Here is a 22,473-nt window from a genome sequence, read left to right on the forward strand (position 1 = left end):
GAAAATATAAGGTTGTATATTATAAAGTTGACCAGAGCTTCATAGAAAACACAGCTAGTCATTGAGGCATTATAGAACCATCACTTAAATAAATAAAATCTTAAAAAAAAAGAAAAAAAAAAAAAAAGAACCACCACTTATAAGGGAAAAAGGAGGTTGTATTACCCCCACCACACCAGTAGCCACAGGGGGTGCCAGATCCCACATCCTAAAGCACAGCAGTGCATCTGAGACTAGAAATGATGAGAGGAGTCATAGCCCCTGGTTTGGCCAATTAGGCCCACTGCAGTCCCATCACAGTGGGCACAATGGAAGCTCTGTCGAAACCTAACCCTTCTCCCGAGGAGGCTAAGACAACCAGATGTGTTAGTAGATAAGATGATGGTAATGGCAGCTGGGCTGTGCAAAAAACTGGTGGCCAAGGCCCAGGGTGGGGTTACAAATGGGGCAAGTAAATCTTTGGAGGCAGATGAACTGAGTCTGGTACACAGACACAGATATACCTTGGGCAGCCTCCTGGCTGATGGATTTTTTTTTTTTAAAGATTTTATTTATTTATTTGACAGACAGATCGCAAGTAGGCAGAGAAGCAGGCAGAGAAGCAGGCAGAGAGAGGTGGTGGGGGAAGCAGGTTCCCCGCTGAGCAGAGAGCCCAGTGCGGGACTCCATCCCAGGACCCTGACACCATGACCTGAGCTGAAGGCAGAGGCTTTAACCTGCTGAGCCACCCTTGATAGATTTTTTTTTTAAGATTTTATTTATTTATTTGACACACAGAGAGAAAGAGAGCGTGTGCACAAGCAGTGGGGGCAGCAGGCAGAGGGAGAGGGAGAAGCAGTCCTACTGAGTAAAGAGCCCAATGTGGGGCTTGATCCCAGGCCTCAGGGATCATGACCTGAACTGAAGGCAGACGCTTAACCAACTGAGACATCCAGGTGCCCCCTGGTTGATGGATTAAGTGATTGAGCTAAAGTGAACACAGAGCAGGAACTGAAGAGAGGGCCAAGTTGGTTCTGCTGCCCTGTGAAACCACAAGAGAAAATAGCAAGATGGCCAGCAAACCTGGTACCTTAACCAGCACTGGAAGGGCAGAGAATCCAGGACCCAAGGACAATGCAAGCATGGCAGCCCCTAGACTTGGCACAGCTGAGAGAAACCAGACTGGGTCTAAAACTATTTTATCTAAGAACTGAAAATGTTTCTGCCATTCACAATCCCTGTAAGCTGCATAAGACAGCATCATGCAGTTAGGAGGAGTGTGAGCTCAGAGACAGCCTGTTCAGGCTGGGGTCCTGACTCCATCTGTGACCTTAGGCAAGCCACATACCTCTCTGAGGCTCCGTTTCTTCATCTGTGGAGCGGCGATAATACTAGTATCTACTTATTAGAATTAAATACAAACATGCTTAACATAGCATCCAGCATAAAGAGTTCAGTAAATATTGGCTGTTATTACTGTTATTCTCACCCCTCCTCCATGCCTCTGTCCAACTCCTCTTCCCGCCATGACCACAACCACCCCTCCTTCTCACACCCCCATGCCCTGCCCCCCCACAGTCTCTGCTGCAAGAGCAGTGGGAGCCAGACCTGGCCATGCCTTCTCTGCCCTGCTTTCCCCAGGGCTGTTCCCCATGAGCCTGAGCCATTCATCTCCCTGGTGACCTGAATCTGAACTAAGAGATGGATGTGGGGTGGCTGAGGCCAGGGTGGTAATGTGCTCCCTTATCTCCGTGCCCCTCACTGGGGCCTAGTTAATTTTCCCTTTGATTTTAATATAGATTTATTGAAAGTTTCAGTTATCAAAACAAACTGCAGCAGCAAATTGGTGTTCTTTGCAGGCCTACAAGTGCCTATAAAGCTGCCATGCTCGGGGACGAATGGCGCTCTCCGGGAGGTCAGTCATGGCAACAGGAAGTCCCTGGGGACACACACACTGCAGTTTAATATTTTTCTTATTAGCCTTTTTCTTCTTGGCCATCTAAGCCTCCCCTTTAAATCGGAAATCAAATGGAGCCACCTGCCCAGGGAGGCTCTCTTCCCCAAGCTGTTCCACTCTGCCTTCTCTGTCCTAGCCTCCCCACCTCTCGTCCGGACTTCTCCCTGCCTTGTCCACTGTTCCAGAGAACGTGCCGATTCCCATGGCCCAGAGGTGTGGCTCAAAGCCCCACCCCAACTATGAAGCTTGGCTTGGGCTATCCAGTCACTCTAGTCAGAGGAAAAGCATCCCTAGAAAAGACTGGGGCCCCAGACCTCTTGGAATCTGGGGCTCAGAGGGGAGGGAAAAGACACGTTTTTAAAGCAAAAGAGTTGTTTTCAAAAGGACAGACAATCCTGTCAGGATCTATTGAATTCAACAGAAGCAAAAAAGAAACTGGGCAAGTTTTTCTTCCAGCTCCCAAATTGTCTGATTTCATTCCCATTTCCCCACGGCCACTAGCCACTCCCAATATGGCCTCTCTTCTCAATCCCAACTTGATTTTTGAGAGCTCTCCTCCCCATTCTCTAGTCCCAATCTGCCACTCTAAGAACCAGTCTGGTTTGTTGCCTCCAGTGGCTCCCATAACTAGAACCACACACTGCCACTTCTAGATGCTGGGATCAGTCCTGTCCTTGGAAAGTCTCCCTGACCTGGTGACCCTGAGGCCACCATCATCTCTTCTTCTGGACTTGAGCTACTGATGGGTCACCTGTACATGTCCCATCCCAATTCCCAATATCCTCGTCTTGCTCTTACAACTTCCCTGCCAGCAGCATGGGCTCCCACCCTTCCTCAGAACTTGGGCTCTGACTAAGCCTAAAACTATTGCCATGTGGCTAAAGCGGTGGCAGGTGCTAAGGTTTGGATCCAGACAGACCAGGAATTGAATCCTGGCTCTGATACTTAATGACTCTGTGACTTGGGGAACCTCTTTGTGGTGTCATTGTACTTCGTGCTTCTGTCTGCCCTTGTCTGCCCCTGTATCTCTCACCCCCAATATTCGGTGGTCTTCAAAGAAGAGGACTATGTCTTAATCATCTTTATATTCCAAGTGTGTATATTTGATGAATAAGCAAAGTCGTCTTACCTTGGCCTGTTTCCTCCACTCAGAAATGGAGATAATATCTGTGTAACCAATAAAGCGAAAAAAGCACCGTAAGGTATGTGCTCAGGGAGTCAAATATCCTTCATCAGGTTTCTCTTCAGGTTGGCCATCAGCCTCCCACTTCTGCCTTTTGCCTGTTCCCATCTCCGCTTCAAGTTCAGCTCTCTCCTGTTTGCCTATTAGAGCTTCTCATCACTGATCAAATGCCAGCATTCAACCTGGACCCTTTGGAGTGGTACTGATGTCTTCTCTCCTCCAGGCCGGACTCCCTCAGTTTTTCCAAACCCACTCACAAAGTGTTGCCTCCTGGTGGTTCTGTTTCTATTCCCTAGCTGGCCTTGTAGTTTGTCTGTTGCAAGGCTTTTCCAGCTGGCGGTACCAATGAGTTTATGTTAACATTCTTATGCCAGTCTTGCTAATGCTAGCTCCACCTGCTCCTATAGAAATACCAGTCCCCAGCAATATTTCTTTAAAAAGCCACAGTTGTGCCCATGGCTCCATCCAAGCTACGGTGCTCCACTGGCTTCTGTCGCTAAGTGCATCATAGATGCTGGCCTTGAATGCCTCTGCCTGATGTGCTCAATTCTCATGATACCATGACAGTGTGAGCACAGCAGTCTTTCACAAAGTAAGAAGAATCCCTCCGTATTACATTCAGCTAGGAGGACATGAAGCCCAGCTCCGGGTGTTTGAGCTCTTAAGTGTTTCAGAGACAGTTCTCTCCACTTACTCAACCATTCCTCTTTCCTCTCATTCTGCAAACACACTACCATGAGAGTAGCCAGGATTGGGCAAGTTTATGTAAGAACCATCATACTGAACCAGAGCTGTGGTCCTCTTCACCCATTAGCCTTACTGTGGAAACTGGCTCGTCTGCCAGCCTCCTCCCTTCTCTGTCATCGGGCCTCTGTCTCTCTCAAGCTCTGCTGGCTCTTCTGGCAATCTGGGATCCACTGGGTTGTCCACACACCCCCACCATAATCATGCTGATATATATCTGGTCCAGCATGGTTCGGGCTTGGTTCAAATATATTTGTTTGGCTTTGTAGCTCCATGTAAAACAGTAGATTCAAATAGAGTCAGGGGATGTTGCCTAATTCCCCATAGTGGATGTAGCCCAGTATCAGGCCCAACCCACTAGGACCCCCATTTTACAGCATATTCTCCCCAGGTTTCAATGAATAAACTTGTACTTCCTTTCCCTTTCCTTGGCCTTCCCAGACAAATACAGCCTCATCCTTCCACTGGAACCCTGTGATTTCATAGTTCCTCCTTCCTGATCTCGACTCGGCCTTCAAGTGCTTTACACTCAGGCTTCAACCTACACTTCCAGTCTTACTTCCTAGTAGTTCTTTACCTCTCCTTCTCTAACAGGCCAAAAGAACTAATTATTACTCAACAAGGTGCTTTGCACTTCTCTGCCTCCAAGACTTTCTTTGCTGGTGGTAGCCTCTCAACTAAGAGTGCCTTCCCTGTTTCCGTCTCTACCATTGAACTCCCTGAGAAATGTGCCCTGCTCCAGGAAGCACTTCCTGATCCCCAAATGATTGTTCCTTTCCCTCCTCTGAGTCCCCAAGCCCCATCGGTGTGTCCTGCCCAGTGTGGCACTCACTAATCCATAGGGCAAGGGTTTGCTCAGAATTTTTTCTTTTTTAAAGTAGAGTCTGTGTCCAACGTGGGGCTTGAACTCATAACCCTGAGATGGAGAGTCACGTGCTCTACCAACTGAGCCAGCCAGGCACCCCTCAGCATTCTTATACTATACGCACTCCCAGGACCTGAGAATGCTGTAGGGCTTTTAGGAGGCATCTGAAGCCTTCAGGGGATCTCCTTCAGCATCCCAGCTGATCTAAGAGCTTGAGCTCATCCTTCTCAAGGTGTGTACTTTTTCAAGATTCAACAACATTCTTTAATTCCTGCTTTGTGCTAGGCTCCTTGAAAGCACAGGACAAGATCATGAACAATAGACACAGTTCTGCCCTCATAGAGCTTACACTGAAATGAGGGAGACACTGATAAAGAAGTGTGTCACTCAGAATGATAACTGTGATCAGAGAGACAGACCAATTGCTGTGAAAGTTCGAAGAGGAGGCACCGATCATGGCTGGAAAAGTTTAGCATTGAAGTCAGGTGTTTTTTGAGTAGGAATTTCCCAGGCCAAGGGCGAGGACAGGGAGAAAATGGTGAAGGGGAGAAGCCAGTCCAGGCAAAGAGAGTAAGTTGAGCAAAGCCATGAGGCAAAGAAATGACTCCCATGTGGATGGGAAGAAACTCAGTGCTATTGGAGCAGAAAGTGTGACAGAGCCTGTGGTGAAAGGGAAGTTTGAAGGGAGCAAAAGTTAAACCATCCCTAGTTTTAAAGTGAGCCTTCTTGATGGGTTTGGACTTGAGTTTGAGAGCAATAGAGAGCCAAAGGGTTTAAAGCAGAGCAGTGACTCGGTGTGTTCTGTATTAGATCATTGCTCCTCAAACTTGAGTGTGCATTCCAGTCACCTGGGAATCTTGTTAAAATGCAAACTTTGATAATGGGGTCTGGGAAAGGCCTCAGAATCTGCATTTCTTTTTTTTTTTTTTTTAAAGATTTTAATTATTTATTTGACAGAGAGATCACAAGTAGACAGAGAGGCAGGCAGAGAGAGGGAGGGAAGCAGGCTCCCTGCTGAGCAGAGAGCCCGATGCGGGACTCGATCCCAGGACCCTGAGATCACGACCTGAGCCGAAGGCAGCGGCTTAACCCACTGAGCCACCCAGGCGCCCCAGATTCTCCATTTCTAACAAATTCCTCAGTGGTGCTGTTGCTCTTGGCCCTCAGGCCACACACAGAGTAGCAATCCCTCTGGCCCACCTTCCCACCTTCCCCAAACACTCATCTGCTTACATCTGCAAGCACAGAGCATTCTCCTTTCCACGGAAAATGGTCCAAGGCTGCTGTGGCTCTTTGCTTTTAAGTAGCCGCTATCTTTTAGAAGCTATTTATTGAATATTTATTTGCTCCATGCCTGCCCAGTTTAGGACTAGGTGAGGGGGATGCGGGGGGTGGGGGAGGAGACTGGGGAAAAACAAAAAGCAAGACATTTTCCTGCCCAAAAGTGTTCGGCATCATCTTGAAGGGGCAGCTTTCCCTGAGCTGCCCTCTGCCAGACCTGTCATAAACATGGTAAATGAGGCCTGTCTCAGTGGTTCTCCCTGGGGCTCCCACCGCCTCTGTAGCCCCATCCATAGATGAGCCTGTTTATCCCTAACGGTTGTCTCTGACCTCTAAATCAATTCCCTGTCTGATACAAAAACCCCAATCCTCCCGGCCCGCCTCCCATTCCCAGACTATGACAGTTTCTAAGACTAGAGGCAGTATATGATGACAGCAGCTCCCAGCCCAGGCTCTGAAGTCAGACTGTCTGGATTCATAGCCCAGCCCGCCTCCTTATTAGCTGGGTGACCTTGGGCAAGTGGCTTAACGTCTCTAAGCTTCAGTCTTCTCATCCATAAATTGGGGATAATAATTCTCTCTGTATCACGAGGCTGTTGTGAGAGTCGGTATGACAGCCCCTGAAACAGACAGAGAACACCCAATCACTGTTAGCCATCATTTTGTAAATATGAAAACCTGTGTGTCTAGAAGCTTATCAAAGCCTTCTCGGAAGTCTATATAAACAAGATTCTGTCTCGGTCATCCCTTATCCACCTGTGATGGTTTTTTTCCTGCTGGCATCAGCCCCTCCTTAATGCTGGGAAGACAGAGGCAGCCTTGGAAGTCATCGCAGAGAAGCGCTGCTGGAGGAGGCAGCCTTTGGGGAACACTTTGGGACAGGAGGTTTCAGCCTACAAAAGCTGAGGCTCTGTGTCGGAGGGGGATGCTTTGTGGATCCCCACCTACCCCAACCCCATCCCACACAGTGTCCCCTCTGTACAGGGTCACCGAGGCTGTCCCTCCTTCTGGCTGCAGGGAAAGAGGCAGCTTCAATCATTCATCTTAATGTCTCTATTAAGCAGGGTTATGACCAGGACGAGACAAGAAACAAGGTCTTTTAGTGTAAAAACATGGCTCCCAGGGCTTGGCCTCAGGGGACTCCTTCCCTACACCGCTGCTCCCAGCTATGACTGCGGTGGTGCCCGAGGGTTAGTTGAGGCCCCGGATTGGACAGGAAGTTTCTGCCCTGAGTTTTTTCTCTTCTTTTCCTTCCCTGGATCCTGCTATGTGCCCAGAGCTTTCTTTTCCAAAGAGAAGAGCAATGACTTGGCAGTTAGTTGCAGCCACGGGGTCCTCAAGTCCTGCACCCTGACTCGGGATCACCATCCTCATCACTGTCTCACCTCTCGCTGGCATTGTGGAAGCAGCTACAGCCTTAGCCACTGAGCCCTGGGCATGCGAGGGCCTCACCCAGAGTCTGGGCTCAGAGCCTAGGGGATTACAGGAATATTCCTGATTATGGAAAGATCTTAACAAGACCATACCAGAAGTCCCCATCTCTCATGTTCAAGAAGGCTTAGGAGCCATTGGCGGAGTCAGCATATGCTTAGACCTGGGGCCTGGGTTCTAGGGTGGTAGTTGTCTGCTCAAGGAGCCCTGTGCTTACTGGTTCTCACCTACACCCACGCATGGGCAGAGGTTGGCAGGCGGCAGCTGGACCAATCCCCTCACCTTGGAGAAGGGCTGAGGCTCCCGGAGAACTGGAATCAAAAGGCCTCCAGAAGAGCAAAGGCTCTCAGAGGCATAGAAAGAGTCCCCAGATGGCTGCTCCCACGTGTTAGTAATGTCCCCATTAGAACGCGAGTCTTTTAGCTAACTGGAGTGGGAGATTTAGAAAGTGGAACCCAGAGAGGTCAGGGCCTGAAGAAGGAGACCGCTCACCCGATACTGCTTGCTGCCCGCACTCCTGCTAACGCTTGGGCCACTGCCTTCTATTTTCCACCGTGCTGCTGCCTTCTACCTGGTCCCGGGATTTCCCTCTGGGTCACCACTTACCCTAAACACGACCTTTCTCTGCAGGCTTCCCGGAGGTGGGCTGGCAAAGAGGAAAAGCCGTAGCCATGAGGCCAGGTAAAACTGGGTTCACATCCTGGCGCTACCTTTCTGAGCAAAGTGACCTTGCCAGAGTCAGTGTTGCTCCCAGAGCTCTAGTCTGTTCTTTCATTCTTAAGATCTTGAGGAGTCAACGAGACAGCATGCACACATTTGCTTGGCTTAGAGTAGAACCTGAAACACTGTGGAAAGGGAGAAGGGGTGGAGGAGAGAACTGGGAGTTTCTGGCCTCTCCATGTGTAGGAGGGAAGGCTCTGTGCCTAAACGTGGGGGGCGTGGGTCTTGAGCAAGGAGGGTTGCAGGAGCAGGGGGGCTGTGGAGAGAATGCCAGAGCAGCTGAGGGCAGCACAAAGTCAGAGTGAGTTAGCACTGGTCCCAGGGGCTGCATGAGCTGGGCAGGCTTTTACAGAGATATCCAGGGGAACAAGAAATACCAGCAAGGAAGTTGCTCCATTAATAAATAAGAAGGCGGGAAATTAATGATGGTCTGAAAATGGCTGAGCTACTGAACTCATTCCTTAAATCTGTCTTTAACAAGAAAAATAAAGAAAAGAGATTTGGCCAATTAGGAGGTAATGAAGACATCGTAGAAATAGCACCTGACAAAAGCACACGTGGGGGTGGGGGGCGGGGTTGCTGAGTGAACATCCAATGACTTTGACCCCTTCAGAAGAAGAATGCTGAAGGAGAGGAGGACAGGAGATCATGGCAGGGCCTGGGAAGGGGTAGGGAGGGAACTGGGATGGGGGTGGGGGCTGAGGGCAAGACACTGTCCCCTGAAGATGAGAATGGGGGTTGGAGGGGACACGATGAGGGCAGATGGAGGTGACAGGAAGGGGCCCAGGGAGATCTCTAAAGGCAGAGAAAACCAGAAGGACCCTGATTAGAATTGCAAAAGGGCTAGACCCCTGACAAATCTGGGGGCGTCCCTTTTAGGGAGTCTATGCCTATAAATGGGAGAAGGGAACAGGAGAAGAGTCATGGGAGGGAAGGAGAGAGAAGTCAGGAAGAGAGATCTGGGGCCTGAGGGAGAGAGGGAAAGGTAACTGTACAGAGAAAGGAAAATTAAAGATGGTATTTAGGCAAGGCTTAGAGAAGCGGCCAGGGGGAGAGTGGGAGGGAAAGGGCTGTTTTGCTAAATGGAGAAAAACCACACTGCTGGCCAGCCACGGAGGCACAGGTGATCCATCCCTTGAGCAAAATGGCAGCCTCAGTGACAGGTGGTGGTAGGATAGAGGGGTCACAGGTTGAGCATAAGCAGAGGAACCTCAAGAAATAAGGGGGGGTGCTAGAAAGATGTGGGTGAGAAAGGAGTCCCAGAGCAGGGGAAGCTTTGCCACTGTGGGGGTGCTCTCTGGAAAAGTCTCTGGGTGCTGCTCTGCACACCCTGCCATGGGGTCACTGCTACAGCAGTCCTCCTCCCACCCATGCTCTATAAGGATGTAAGGAGAGGGTGGGGGGCATGTGAGATGGGCAGCATCACAGAGAAGGACATTGAAAGGAGGGCTCTTGGGAAGATCTAGGCAGGGAAGGAGTGGAATGTCGTGTGGAAGAAAGGAAGGAATGAGAAGGCAGGTCTATCCCTTTAAGCCCCCCACCCCCAGCCCCTTCCTACATAGAAATAAAGGCTGGCCTATAGCTAGGAAGGGAGCCCTCTGCTCCATTAGCCCTCCCATCCTTTTCCAGGCCAGGGCCTCCATCTCCTGCAGCCCCTGGGTGCTGCCTTTGGGCTAACCCCAGTTGCCCAGAGAAGCCAAGGCCCACAGCCCCCCAGGGACAAGAGCAGTCTGGCCTAGGAAGCTCATCAGCTCCAGGGTCTGTCCTGAATCTACCTCCAGAATGCAACCCCAAGTGGCTGGGCTGTAACACTACTGACACTGTCTGCACGGGGGTGGGGGGGTTGGGGGGTGGTAAGAGCAGTGAAACCACAGGAGAAAGGGAGGGTGGCCAGTGATGAATAGGGGCGGCCAGAGCCTCGTTAGAGGGGGCTGTGGAGAGGCTGGCCGCTGCAGGGATGAGCCCTGGGCCTGATTTATCATCTTCAGAGCTGATCCGAGCGAGAGGGGTTAAGTAGCAAGTTAATGAAATCCGCAGATGCCGCTAAATGGGGAGAGCGGGGAGCACCAGGCTAGAGGGGGTGCCAGGAGGCAGGCTGGCTGGCCACTGAAGAAGGGGAGTCATCTGGAGGGGAGAGAGGACGGACATATTCTTGCTCAGGGTGGGGATCCTGTTATAGTCCCTGAAATCTTGTTTGGGCCAGCCAGAGAGAAAGAGGTTAGAGAGACAGCAGGGATTCAGAGAGAACCCGGGTCCCGTCCCAGGGGGTGTCCCCAGTCAAGCTTCACAGCCCCCTGCCCCAGTCCCAGTGGGCTTCAGCAAACACTGGGCGGCCCCTGAGCCCCAGAGACCGGGAGGTGAATGGAAACGGGCCCCTGCCTCTCTTTCCCTGAGGCTGAGTGGCGGAACAAGTAACTACAGTTCGCTGTGATAAGTGCTGTTGAGCAACACAAAAGGAGGGAGCAATTAATTCTGACAGGGGAGGGCAGGGAGGTCAGGATGACATTAAAGCAAGGCTTGAAAAATAAGGATTTTGCCAGGCAGAAAAAGGAAAAGAGGGACTCTGGGCAGAAGGAACAGCATGAGCCAAGGCCAGGAAAAGCACAAAGGAAACCAAGGGAAAGGGAGCTGACCTGGCAGAGATGACTGTTCATGGAATGGAAGGGGTAAGCGGAACCCAGCCAAAAGCCCTGTGTACCCCACCACAGGGCTCAGTTGGGGACACTGGGTGTTGGGTGAGGCTGGTGGACCCAGGCGCTCTGGTGGTCCTGTAGTGGTCTGACTGTGCAGGACAGGCCCAGGAGCAGCACAGTCCTGGCCAGAAGAGCCCCTTCTACATGCTGACCTCCTGTTCCACTTCTAACAGTAGGCCTGGACCTCCCCAAAGCGTTGACACAGAGTTAAATGATGTCATCCCTAGAGCTTTGGGCACAAGGCTTGGCACACAGTACATGCTTACTAAATGTAAATTATGATGATTTTGGTAGTTAATATTTCTAGGCTGAATGAAAAAGAAACAAAAAACAGAACCTGAGCCAGGGTAAGATTGGGGCTCCAGAATGCATGCAGGGAGCAAGCAGAAAGGTGGTTACTTAACAGGTAGAAACTTGGGCCCGTGGGATGGAAAGTAATCAATCGCTCTAATGATGCGGTGGGGCAGGGGGCTGCTGAGACATCAGGACTGAGAGCCCCAAGAAAGGGAAGGTGAACCATAGGCTATAACCAAGGAACTCTGAAGACCAGACCATCAACACTTCTGACCAGGCCCATCAGGGGCAGCTCTTAAAGCAGAGGAAAGCAGTTTCCATCTTTGAGCCAAATAGCCAAGTCACCTTATTCCTCTCAGAGCTCTCAGAGCTATCTGGGCCAATGAGTACAGCCTTCCCCGTAGCGGTCCTCCCTTTTCTACTCTTGTCCTGAGCAGCCACCCTCCCCATGTAGGAGAACCTTCCCTAAGGGTATAGTAGCAAGTGGCAAGACATCTCCTTCACTCCTTATAATTCTGTAGTAACTAGGTATTCATTGAATGTTTGTTGGATGAAGGAATGGATGAACCAGTAAAAATCCTGAAGCTCTTCAGCATAGCAGAGTACAGCCAGAGCTAGAAAAATCTTCCCTGGCCACCATCCATAAACACACATGCACACACACGCACACAAGAACACACACGCACATGCACACACACACTCTCTTTCTTCATTCTATCTCAAGGCAGCTGGCCTGAAGAGAATGGCTGATACTGTGGTTATTTAAAGATTAGGCCTTGGAGTCAGATTGTCTTGGGATTCAGACTTTGCTCCACTACTTACCAGTTCTGTGCTCCTTAACCCCTGCCAGGACCTAGTTTCCTCAGTAAAATGGGAATAATAACAGTGTGAATAATAGAATCGTGTCCACCTTGTATGTTGTATGGATTAAATGCGTAATTCCTAACAGTTCATATGAAGGACTTACTATAGTGCCTGGCTCACGGAAAGAATTACTATTAAAACAGTAGAGAAAATTAAAACAGTAGTAGAGAAAATATCTTGATTCTCCCTTCACCTCCACTTTGTGTCTCTTCAAACCTTCCCTGCGGGCCCATACTCCCCCTGCTGCTGCATGTTTTTTCAGGCAGGTCCTAAAACTTCATCCTTTCACCAAAACTGAGTTCTGAGATCCACCGAGTCATGGGGTTAGGCAGGCCCAGTGAGAATCCATCCTAAGATGGAAGAACTCCATGTGAGGTCGAGCATGAGCAGAAATGGAGTGCACAAGAAAGCTACAGTGTAGTATCCCATGTCATCTACCACTGGTGTGCCAGTGCCTCTCCTCTGCTCACACCTAGCTTGTATAGAAGGATTCCTTATAATGAGGAAATAGCAGAGAAAAGCCCTACCTTAGTTTATGGATGGCTTGATGCAATGTGTGATTACAAGCAGAAATGGACAGTGGCTACCCTGAAACAGTGGTGAGGGAAAATCCTCTCAATGGGCAGAGTCCCCTGGTCACCCACTTTATGTGGAAAGAAAGGAGATTCAAGGATAGAATATTTATGGACTCAAGGACCGTGGGTAATGACTGTGGCTGCTGGAAGGGGCAAGACTGGAAGATCACGGACAAGGAGGTCTGGGGCAGTAGACCGTGAATGGGCATAAGAGAATGAACACAAAGTGGGAAGATCTTTGTATGACATGTTAGGGCCCACCAGTGAATATCCACCATTGGAAAGGGAACTAAACCATCAAGTCAATAAAATGACTCAGCCCGTTGACATCAACCAGCTTCTGTCATTGGCTACCCCAGCGCCAGTACGATGAATGCATGGATGGAGTAACAATGATGGCAGGGTGGAAGGAAGTTACACACAGGACTGATAGCATGTGTTCCCATTTACCAAGGCTGATCTAGCCACTGCCACTGTGCAATGTTCAGCCTAGAAGTAGCAGAGACCAATGCTAAGTCCCCAAGATGGCACAATCCTTTGAGGAGATCCATAAACCCATTAGGTGCAAGTTGATTATTTTGGGTCCTTCCATTTTGGAAGAAGTATAAATTCACTTTGACAGGAATAGCTACATATTCTGGATATGAGTTTGCCTTTCCTGCCTCTAGAGCTTTAGCCAGCACCGTCAAATGAAGGCTTACAGAATATCTGAACCATCAGCATACAATCTCATATCCTATCTACCATGTTATACCAAGAGACCTACTTTGCAGGAATGGAGGTGCAAGAGTGAGCCCATAACAAGCGGTCTGTTGGTTGTATCACATGCTATGGCACCCAGAAGCTGCTAACCTAACTGAACAATGAAATGGCTCTTTGGAGGCACAGCTGAAACACCAGCTAGGACATGATACTCTTTGAGAACGGGGCACCATGTTTTTGGATACTGGCTCTCAACTGGGGATGATTTTGCCCCCTAGGGGACATTGGGTAATATCTGGAGATGTTTTTCATTTTTGCAACTAGAGGAAGGGAGAAGGAGAGGTAGTGCTACTGGCAATTAGTAGATAGAAGCTAGGGACGTGCATTCTACAATGCACAGGACAACCTCTGTCTCTCCCCCCCACACCCAAATAAAGGATTATCCATCCCCAAATGTCAATAGTACCAAGATTAAGAAACTCTGTTCTAAGACATGGTGTACATTTTTTAGGAGGGCAAGTTGGGGGGGCAAATCTTAAGCAGACTTCATGCCCAGCATGAATCCTAATGTGGGGCTTGATCTCACAACCCTGAGATCATGACCTGAGCCAAAATCAAGAGTCAGGCACTTAACTGACTGAGCCACCCAGGTGCCGCTTAGGACACAGTATACATTTTAAATCAAAGATCTTTATATGGAGATGTGTCCCCAGTGGGGTCCAGAAATCAAAGCCTCATTTACAATTACTCCCAGTGATCTATGTGTGAAATATACCATGCTGGGCTTTGGAAATTTAGAAGAGCTAATACCCAAAGGGGAACACTTCTGTTAGAAGACACAGCAAGAGGCCCATTAAACTATATACTATGACTGCTGCCTGGGTTCTTCAGGTTCGCCATGCCATGGACAACAGGCAAGAAGAAAAGTCACTCTATCTTGGCAGAGGTAATTGGCTCAGATCATCAGGAGACAGCAGGGCTGCAATTACACAATGGGAATAGCCAGGCAATCCACTTGATACTTGATCTATTGGTACTCCCTTCTCCTAATTTGATCATATAAGGACAAGTGCAACAACCTCAGCCTGAGAAGGGAATAGTAACAATCTGAGATCTCCCCTAAGGATGAGAGTCTGCGTCATGCCATCAGCTAAGCTATCGAGACAAACACATGCGTTAGCTGAGGGCAAAAGGAATTACAAATTTTGAGCAGAGGAGGAGTATAATGGATCTAATCTGCGACTCTGAGACCAGATCCAACAGTGGGGTCTGCTGTTCATTCTTCGAAACTTCTTCTTCTAAGTTTCCCCTGGAAAGAGAGGCCTGCGGAAATCCTGGAGGAGGTGCTCTCAGAACCAGTATGAGAAAGTGAATCTAAGTGGTACCAGGGTCGATCGCAGGGAATGCAGTCATCTGCTGCCTCGCTCCCTGTTCAGGAATGAAGGACTGATTCCACCAGTTGCTGGGAGCGCTGTTAGCAGCCCTCAATGGCTGGCCTTGTTGGAGGATGGCTCAGCTGAAGAAAATTTCTTTGCCCAAGGTCCTGCCTCTTTCTAAAGGCAGTTGCATCAATGACTCATCTATACGGGGGCATGAAGATCCACTTGTCCCAACTCTGGGTAATTTTGAAAGATCATCCCAGCTCCAGGGCTTCCTATTGGACTGGCTGAGGTCCTGTTGGGACTGCCTCCTAGTTCCTAGTTCTGAAGCTTCTAGAAGTTCCTAGAAGTTCCTAGAAGCTTCCTAGTTCAGCTTCTCCCTCTGCCTAATTGTGCTTGCCTCTATTGGTGCTGATCCCAAGAGCAGTCTACTAAACATCTTGCATACTAATCTTTGTCTCAAAATCTGCTTTCTGGAGAAACAGTCAATAAACAAAGTAAGACCTCTATCCATGTTGCGCTTACATTCTGGGGCAGGCAAGTGGGGACCTGGGGGAAAAAACCATAAATGAATAAGTAAGTAGATCATCAAGTATGTTGGAAGATGGTAAGTATGATAAGTTCTAAGGAAGAAGAAAAAGAGTGGAGTAAGGAGATCAGTACTGTCTGGGTACAGGAGTTAGCAGACAGGCGGCAGTATTAACTCAGATGCCAAAGTAGGCCTCATTGAGAAGATGAGATTTCAGTAAAATTTAAAGGAAGTAAGGGAGTTGAACAAGTACGTATCTGGAGACATTCCAGGTAAAGAGAAGAGCAAAGATCCTAAGGCAGGAGGCAATGTGTTTCAGGAGCACACAGAAGGTCAGTGAAGGTAGAATAGGATGAGCAAAAGGGGAATACAATGACAGAAATAGAAAATGGAAAGGCAGTGAGGGTCAGATAATGTAGGGTGATTTTAAGGGTGATGATTTGTGCTTTGAGTAAGATGACAACTGTATCTAATTCATCTTCCTCTATGAAGCCCTCCCTGACTGTCTCTGACTAGATGTGCTCTTCCTGGTGCCTCCTCTGTGCTCTCACAGGCTCCTGGGCTTCCGCCATGGCTGCGTTTATCACACTCTGCCATAATTGCTTCATTGTCTGTCTGTGTTACCCACTTAATCGTGAATTCCATGAGGACACACTGAGATTGTGTTGGTAATAGGGGATCATTGTGAAGACATAGAAAGTAATAAGGAAGTTGAGACATAGCCACACCATGAGACTTCACAGAGCCCTTAGAAACTCTGAGAACACTGTTGTTCAGGATACAGTGTAATTCTAGAAATGAGGTATTTTCATTACTGCCTCTGAGTGAGCATTCATTGATCTCCAATCTTGTCTTTCGCCCGTATAGTCACTTAGTACTCTGCCCTTGCTTCTGCAGGACCTAGCACTTAGAATTAACGTGAGTTTCTATTTTCCAAGGAAAAGAATCTAATTGGCTTGGCCACATCCCAGTCCGTAACTCTGTTGAGCAGAATTCCTTGCTAGGCCACTTCATGGACTCCTGACCAACAAATAGATTGGCTGCCTTTGGGTCACATGTCCAGCCCTGACCCAGTTAGCTGTGGTCAGAGTAGTAAAGTCACTTGACGCAGAGCACGGTCATCTCTGCAGAAGGAAGCACGCAGAGCCCCTTCTCCTAGCAAGGATCTGTAGATGGGGTAACTGTTCACTCTCTGGTACAGATGACTCTCCAGTACAACTTACAACAAGGACTTGGGAATGGGAAACCTCAACCAATCAGTCATTCTTAGATAATGCCCATCCCTCCTAAGGGCTCAGCACAGGGCCCAGCATAGAGCAGACAACAATAATTATTTCAGAATGGAAGGCCAGGACTTGTAGATGACATGGCACGAAAGGAGGTGATACAGAGTAGTGGTTTACACGTGGATTCCTGCCAAAGACTGCTTGAGTTCAGACCCCAGCTCTACCCCCCAGCAACCATATGACTTTAAGCCACTTAACCTTTCTGAGACTTAGTTCTTGCATCTGTAAAATGAAGCCATAGATGGCACCCATGACATAGGAAACTCGGATGCATGAAATGAGAAAATATATATAAAGTGCTTTTGTACAGTCCCTGGCATGCGGTGATGCCTCCGTGAGAGTAGAATGGTGATTTTCCTTTGTCAGACTTATGCTAATGAGCATGGAGCTCTAGGCTAAATACAGGTCTGGAACGCAGTAGTCCTATCCTTCCTTCAACTGAGTGGGGTACGCTGATTCTGAGACTGGCAAGGTCATGGTCCACTGGCTGAACTCGCTGTCCTCCCTGTGGCCCTGCCCACCTGGTTACAAGTAACCTGGACCTTATGGGTCATCCAGGCAGCTACTGCTGATTTTAGCAAAGAAAGCCACTATGAAGGGTAGATCCCAAATCTTTCTGGGTCAGCAATAAATATATTAATTATTGGGCAAGCTGTACCCACAGTCTCTTGAAATGGCAGGTAAGTCTGGCAGAGAATAGGGGGAGAGAAGAGAACGAGAGAAACAAGAGTGTGCACTGACCACAATCAAGGATTCAAGGATTCTGTAAGTTATAATTCAGTATCTAGCCAAGCCAATCTTAATATTTCCAGTATGGAGAAGCCTTCTGGTCACCATGTCTCAGCACACAGGGATCAATGGGAAGGTCAAGATGGAGATAGGTTTCTGTGCATTTATGTGGAGGTAGGCGTGTTTGAGACTGGGGGCTCATTCAGGGCAAAGAAAAGCAAGCCAGCCTTACACCCTCCTGAGCCCCACTCTAGACTGGCATGCTGAATGGGACTGAGAACTGATAGAAGATGAGGTTCTTCTTAGGAGCCTGCTTAACCAGGAAGGGCTCCCCATGGAAGAGATTACTAAAAGGTTTTGGGAAAGGAATGAGAGTAGTTGCCTTGGCCCAGGGTATGTTGAGGAGACAGAGGGGTGAGAGCAGGGAGAAGGAATACAGAGAGCAGAGGGAAGATGGAGTCACTGCCGCAAGCTGGACCCTCAGTAGACTGAGCAAAGAGCAGCAAGAGTTACTCTCTCCGTAGAATTCCATGGTGGCCCGCATTGGGGGCTGGAGCCTCAACCGCTTCCCTTTGGGGCTCTCTGGGGCAAGAAGGGTGGGCTTCTTGGTTCCCTCCAGGAGCTCCCAACTGCTACAAAACCCCTACCACCCCACCCCCCCACGGAACACCACATAGCAATGCCAGCTCCCTCTTTACTGGGCACAGCACCTGGTAGCCTAGGAGGTATACTTGTCAAGAGAGAAGTTTCCATTAGGAAAGGACAATTCTCTTTTCCTCACCAGTTCAGCTAGGAATTTCCTTTGAGGAAATGGTGGTACCTCAGGCACCACCAGGGGGCACTAGGGCCTCTAGACACCAGGGGCCAAGGCACGTTAAATCCCAGAAGCTTGAAGACCCAGGTCGGGTGTCACAAACCCCACCCCCAACCCCAGCTTCAGCCCCTTGGTGCAGAAGATCAGGGAGACTGTGCTGCTGGCTTATCTAACGAGAAATGAGAGGACTGGGCCAAAGAGCCCTATTTCTGTCCAGCCCTACACTACCTGCCATAAAATTAAATGATCACAATGAGTACATTAATTACCTGACATGAATGCTTTAACATAACAAAATTATTAGCCATTTTAGATTTAGTATTTGTACAGCACTTTATATTTGCAGGGAAGTCGCAATAACTTCCCCTGTCGAGGGCGCGTTTCGGGCCCAAATGACATCCTAAAGCATTTCTTCTGGCCAGCCAGCTGTCTGGCCTCTGCCACACAGCTGGTCCCCTGCCTTTCTTGCCTGCACTGACTGCTTCTCTTCCCCTCCAACCGCCACCTGGCAGTCCCACCTGGCGACCCCCCCCCCATCTGTTCACCGAATCTCTTTTGTCTGAGTGCCGAAAGACAGTTTCTTCCCTTGTGCCCAGGTTCCCTACTTGACCTTGCATCAGAATTCAGGGGCCCAAGGGCAAGAGCCCTGGGCAGGGCTGGCCTTGGTGTCTGGGAAGTCTCTCTCCCACGCTGGCGGTGGTGGCAAGTATGGACACACGATGGCTTCTGCACACAGTAGGAACTCTGAGTCTGGGGCCTGACGCTGCTCAAACTCCACAGGAGCCGATGGCTTGTCCTGTCATATCATCCATGGTGAGCTTACTGCACCCACACCAGAGCCAGCCCTAGGCCCTTGAAGGGGTATGGCGTTGAAGGGACTCACCGCGGTGCAGATTCAGTTCCAGACTGGATGGGGTATTGCAGGAAACTTCACTAGTAAAACTTGTTGCAGTTGGCTTGGGTGTGAAATCTGCTTCCCCGGGCAGAGAGATCAAAAGCCCAGTTGATGGATGTCTGTGTACCCAGCTCTCCTTACTCGCTTTCATCTTCCTTCCAGAAAGAGGAGTAAACATTCAGCTAGTGAGCACTGCAGGTGTTCCCTTGAGGAGTGGAAAGGAATATCACTGAAAGCAGAAAAGACCACCAATGAAGGTATCCACAGGATATCGAGGGTCTCAAGAAGGAGCAAAACGAAGGACATTTGCAGCAGCAGTTCCAGAATTTCTGTGTAGGAAGGCCTTTGGGGCAGCAGCAATTTGACTGGAAAGCAGCTGGGGGACTATACTTGAAGCTGAATTTGTATAGCTTATACAATGCAGATCAATATTTCCTGATGATTTTGGTCACACTTTACAAAAGTGGAGAGAATATCAATTGTCTATATAAGATTTATCTTGATGCATAGTACAGTGGTTAAGGGCAGACCTCTGGATCTGTATTTGCTTGGGTTCAAACTTCAGCTTCACCATGAATCATCGAGGTAGCCTTAGGCAAGGACTTTAACTTCTCTGTGATCTAATTTCCTCATCTATAAAAGGTGGGTAACTATAGTGCCGACCCCACAGACTTGTGAGGATTAAATGAGTTAATCTGTATAAAGTGTTGAGCATATAGTAAGTCCTCTTTGAGGGTTACTAGTTACTAGCTACTGTTACTTATTGGAAGAGATTTGAGAGCACCTAGGGGTGGCTGTGGTGCCCAAACTGGGTGTTCGAAAGTCAATTTCTAAGTCATTCAAAGTGAAGGGGAGTTGAGGAGAGGGACTCGCGATTTAGGCAGGAACAGTGTGTATGGTGGGGTGCTGAGTAGACTCCTGGTGAAGTCCAGACAATTCCATCTCTATAGGTGTCGTGGAAGGGAAAGGACTGGGTTCCAGGTCATTAAAGACCCACAACCTTACAGTGTACATTAAGGAGTAGGGATAGCCTGGAACCCCCTTTGACCAAACTAGATGTTACCCCTAAGAGTAGTGGGGGGAATGCCTCTTCTCTTGCCTTTCTGAGCACAGTCTAGGAAACCTGTGGAAGGTGGTACAGAATGGGAGGAAAGAGGTTACAGGCCCAGCCAGGGGAGTGGGTGGGGTGGGCTTGCAGAGACTGTCCCAGGCACAGGACATCTGTGCGGTGGGCAGGTGGCCCTGCACCGCTGCTCTGCCCCTGCCTTACTGTCCAGATTTTGGAGGGAGAGTGGCTCTCATGGCTAATCACAGTGACCGGCTAATTAGCTGGCCTCCTCCTGCTTTCCCTGCTGCCTCCAGGATCTGGGCCTCTTAGAAACTCAAGGGGGATGAGGGAGCAGTGACCACTCCTGGGAAAGAGGACATCCTGGTTCTTGGCCCAGACCCGGAGTGGTAATGGGGTGGAGATGAGCTCAGTAAGTAAGGAAACCTGACCTTTGGCCGGGTCCTGGAGTTGGGAGGCTTGGGCACCTCATCCCACATCTCCCTCTAAAGTGTAATGGGGGTGGGGGTCTCTGACAAGTTTCCCCTAAAAGCCTCTTCCAGCAGCAAGCCTGTATGAGATTCTGTCTCAGTTTGTGGTCGGGAAAGGAAAATGAGGGAGCAGACCTGAGTTCTACAGCCTTGCTATGACACTGATAAGCTCTGGAACCTTAAAACTGAGAGGAATAGGCCAAATCCTGGTCCTGCCCCACACTCCAGACCCAGACCGACCCACCATACAAGTGGACAAAAAGGCCCAGATGTCCATGTGCTCTCTACTTGGTAGGTCACCTGGTCACCTGTCTGAAGAGAAATGATGTATCCCGATGGGGAGCAGGGAATTCAACAATATGGAAGATAAACAAAGGTTCTTTATATATATGCACAGTGGAATTTTTTATTGCAGTATGGTTGACATACAACATTCCATTAGTTTTAGGTGTACAACATAGGATTTGGACAAGTTTATACCTTATGCTATGTTCATCGCAGGTGTAACTACCTCGTCACACGCTGTTACAATACCATTAACTATATTGCCTATGCTGTACGTTTTTTTTTTTTAAAGATTTATTTATTTATTTATTTGACAGACAGAGATCACAAGTAGGCAGAGAGGCAGGCAGAGAGAGAGAGAGGAGGAAGCAGGCTCCCTGCTGAGCAGAGAGCCCGACGCGGGACTCGATCCCAGGACCCCGAGATCATGACCTGAGCCGAAGGCCGCGGCTTGACCCACTGAGCCACCCAGGCGCCCGCCTATGCTGTACCTTTAATTCCTGTGACTTAGTCACTCCGTGTTTGGGAGCCTATATCTCCCCCTTGCCTTCACCTATTTTGCCCATCACCCCCATCCTTCTCCCCTTGAGTAACCATCAGTTTGTGCTCTGTATGGGTCGCTTCTGCTTTTGTTTGTGGCTTTGTTTTGTTTTAATTTAAATTCAATTAATTAACAGATAGTGTATTGTTAGTTTCAGAGGTAGAGTTCAGTGATTCATCAGTGTTATATAATACCCAGTGCTCACTACATCACATGCCCTCCTTAATGTCTATCACCCAGTTACCCCAGCCCCTCAACTCCCTCCCCTCTGGCAACCCTCAGTTTTTTTTTTCCTATGATTAAGAGTCTCTTATGATTTGTCTCCCTCTCTGATTCCATCTTCTATTTTTCCCTCTCTTCCCCTATGATCCTCTATTTTGTTTCGTAAATTCTACATATGAGGGGCGCCTGAGTGGCTTAGTGGATTAAGCCTCTGCCTTCGGCTCAGGTCATGATCTCAGGGTACTGGAATCGAGCCCCGCATCGGGCTCTCTGCTCATCAGGGAGCCTGCTTCCCCCTCTCTCTCTGCCTGCCTCACTGCCTACTTGTGATCTCTCTCTCTGTCAAATAAATAAATAAAATCTTTAAAAAAAGAAATATTTTTTAAAAATTCCACATATGAGTGAGATCGTATAATTATCTTCCTCTGATTGACTTATTTCACTTAGCAAATACACTCTAGTCTCACCCACGTTGTTGCAAATGTCAAGATTTCATTTATTTTTTTATGGCTGAGCAGTATTCATATATATATATATCACATCTTTTTTATCCATTCATCTATCGATGGACATCTGGGCTCTTTCCATGGTTTGGCTATTGTGGACATTGCTGCTATAAACTTTGGGATTGACAGAGGTTCTTAGGATGTGTTGCAGTTAATGTGCACCCAGTTAAGGGATTTAATTATATCAACTAGTTTTGGCTAAATTTCTTCATGGAATGGACAGAGGCTTTAAAAAATTCCTACAAAGAAAACATGACTTTTAAATGATACCGAAAAATGCAAGCACAATCAATCACTTCTACTCCTATGGGAGCTCTTAGACAGATTATCAGATACAAACAATCATAAGCTAATCAGATCTGACAAGAAGTCAGCAAAAACTTTTTGAAATTATTCAGAAGAGTATTTGAAGTAAGGATTTACATACATTATAATGAATTCTGCCCTAAGTATATATTGTGTC

Source organism: Neovison vison, chromosome 2 (genome assembly GCF_020171115.1).
Source record: "Neovison vison isolate M4711 chromosome 2, ASM_NN_V1, whole genome shotgun sequence".
Taxonomy (NCBI): Eukaryota; Metazoa; Chordata; class Mammalia; order Carnivora; family Mustelidae; genus Neogale; species Neogale vison.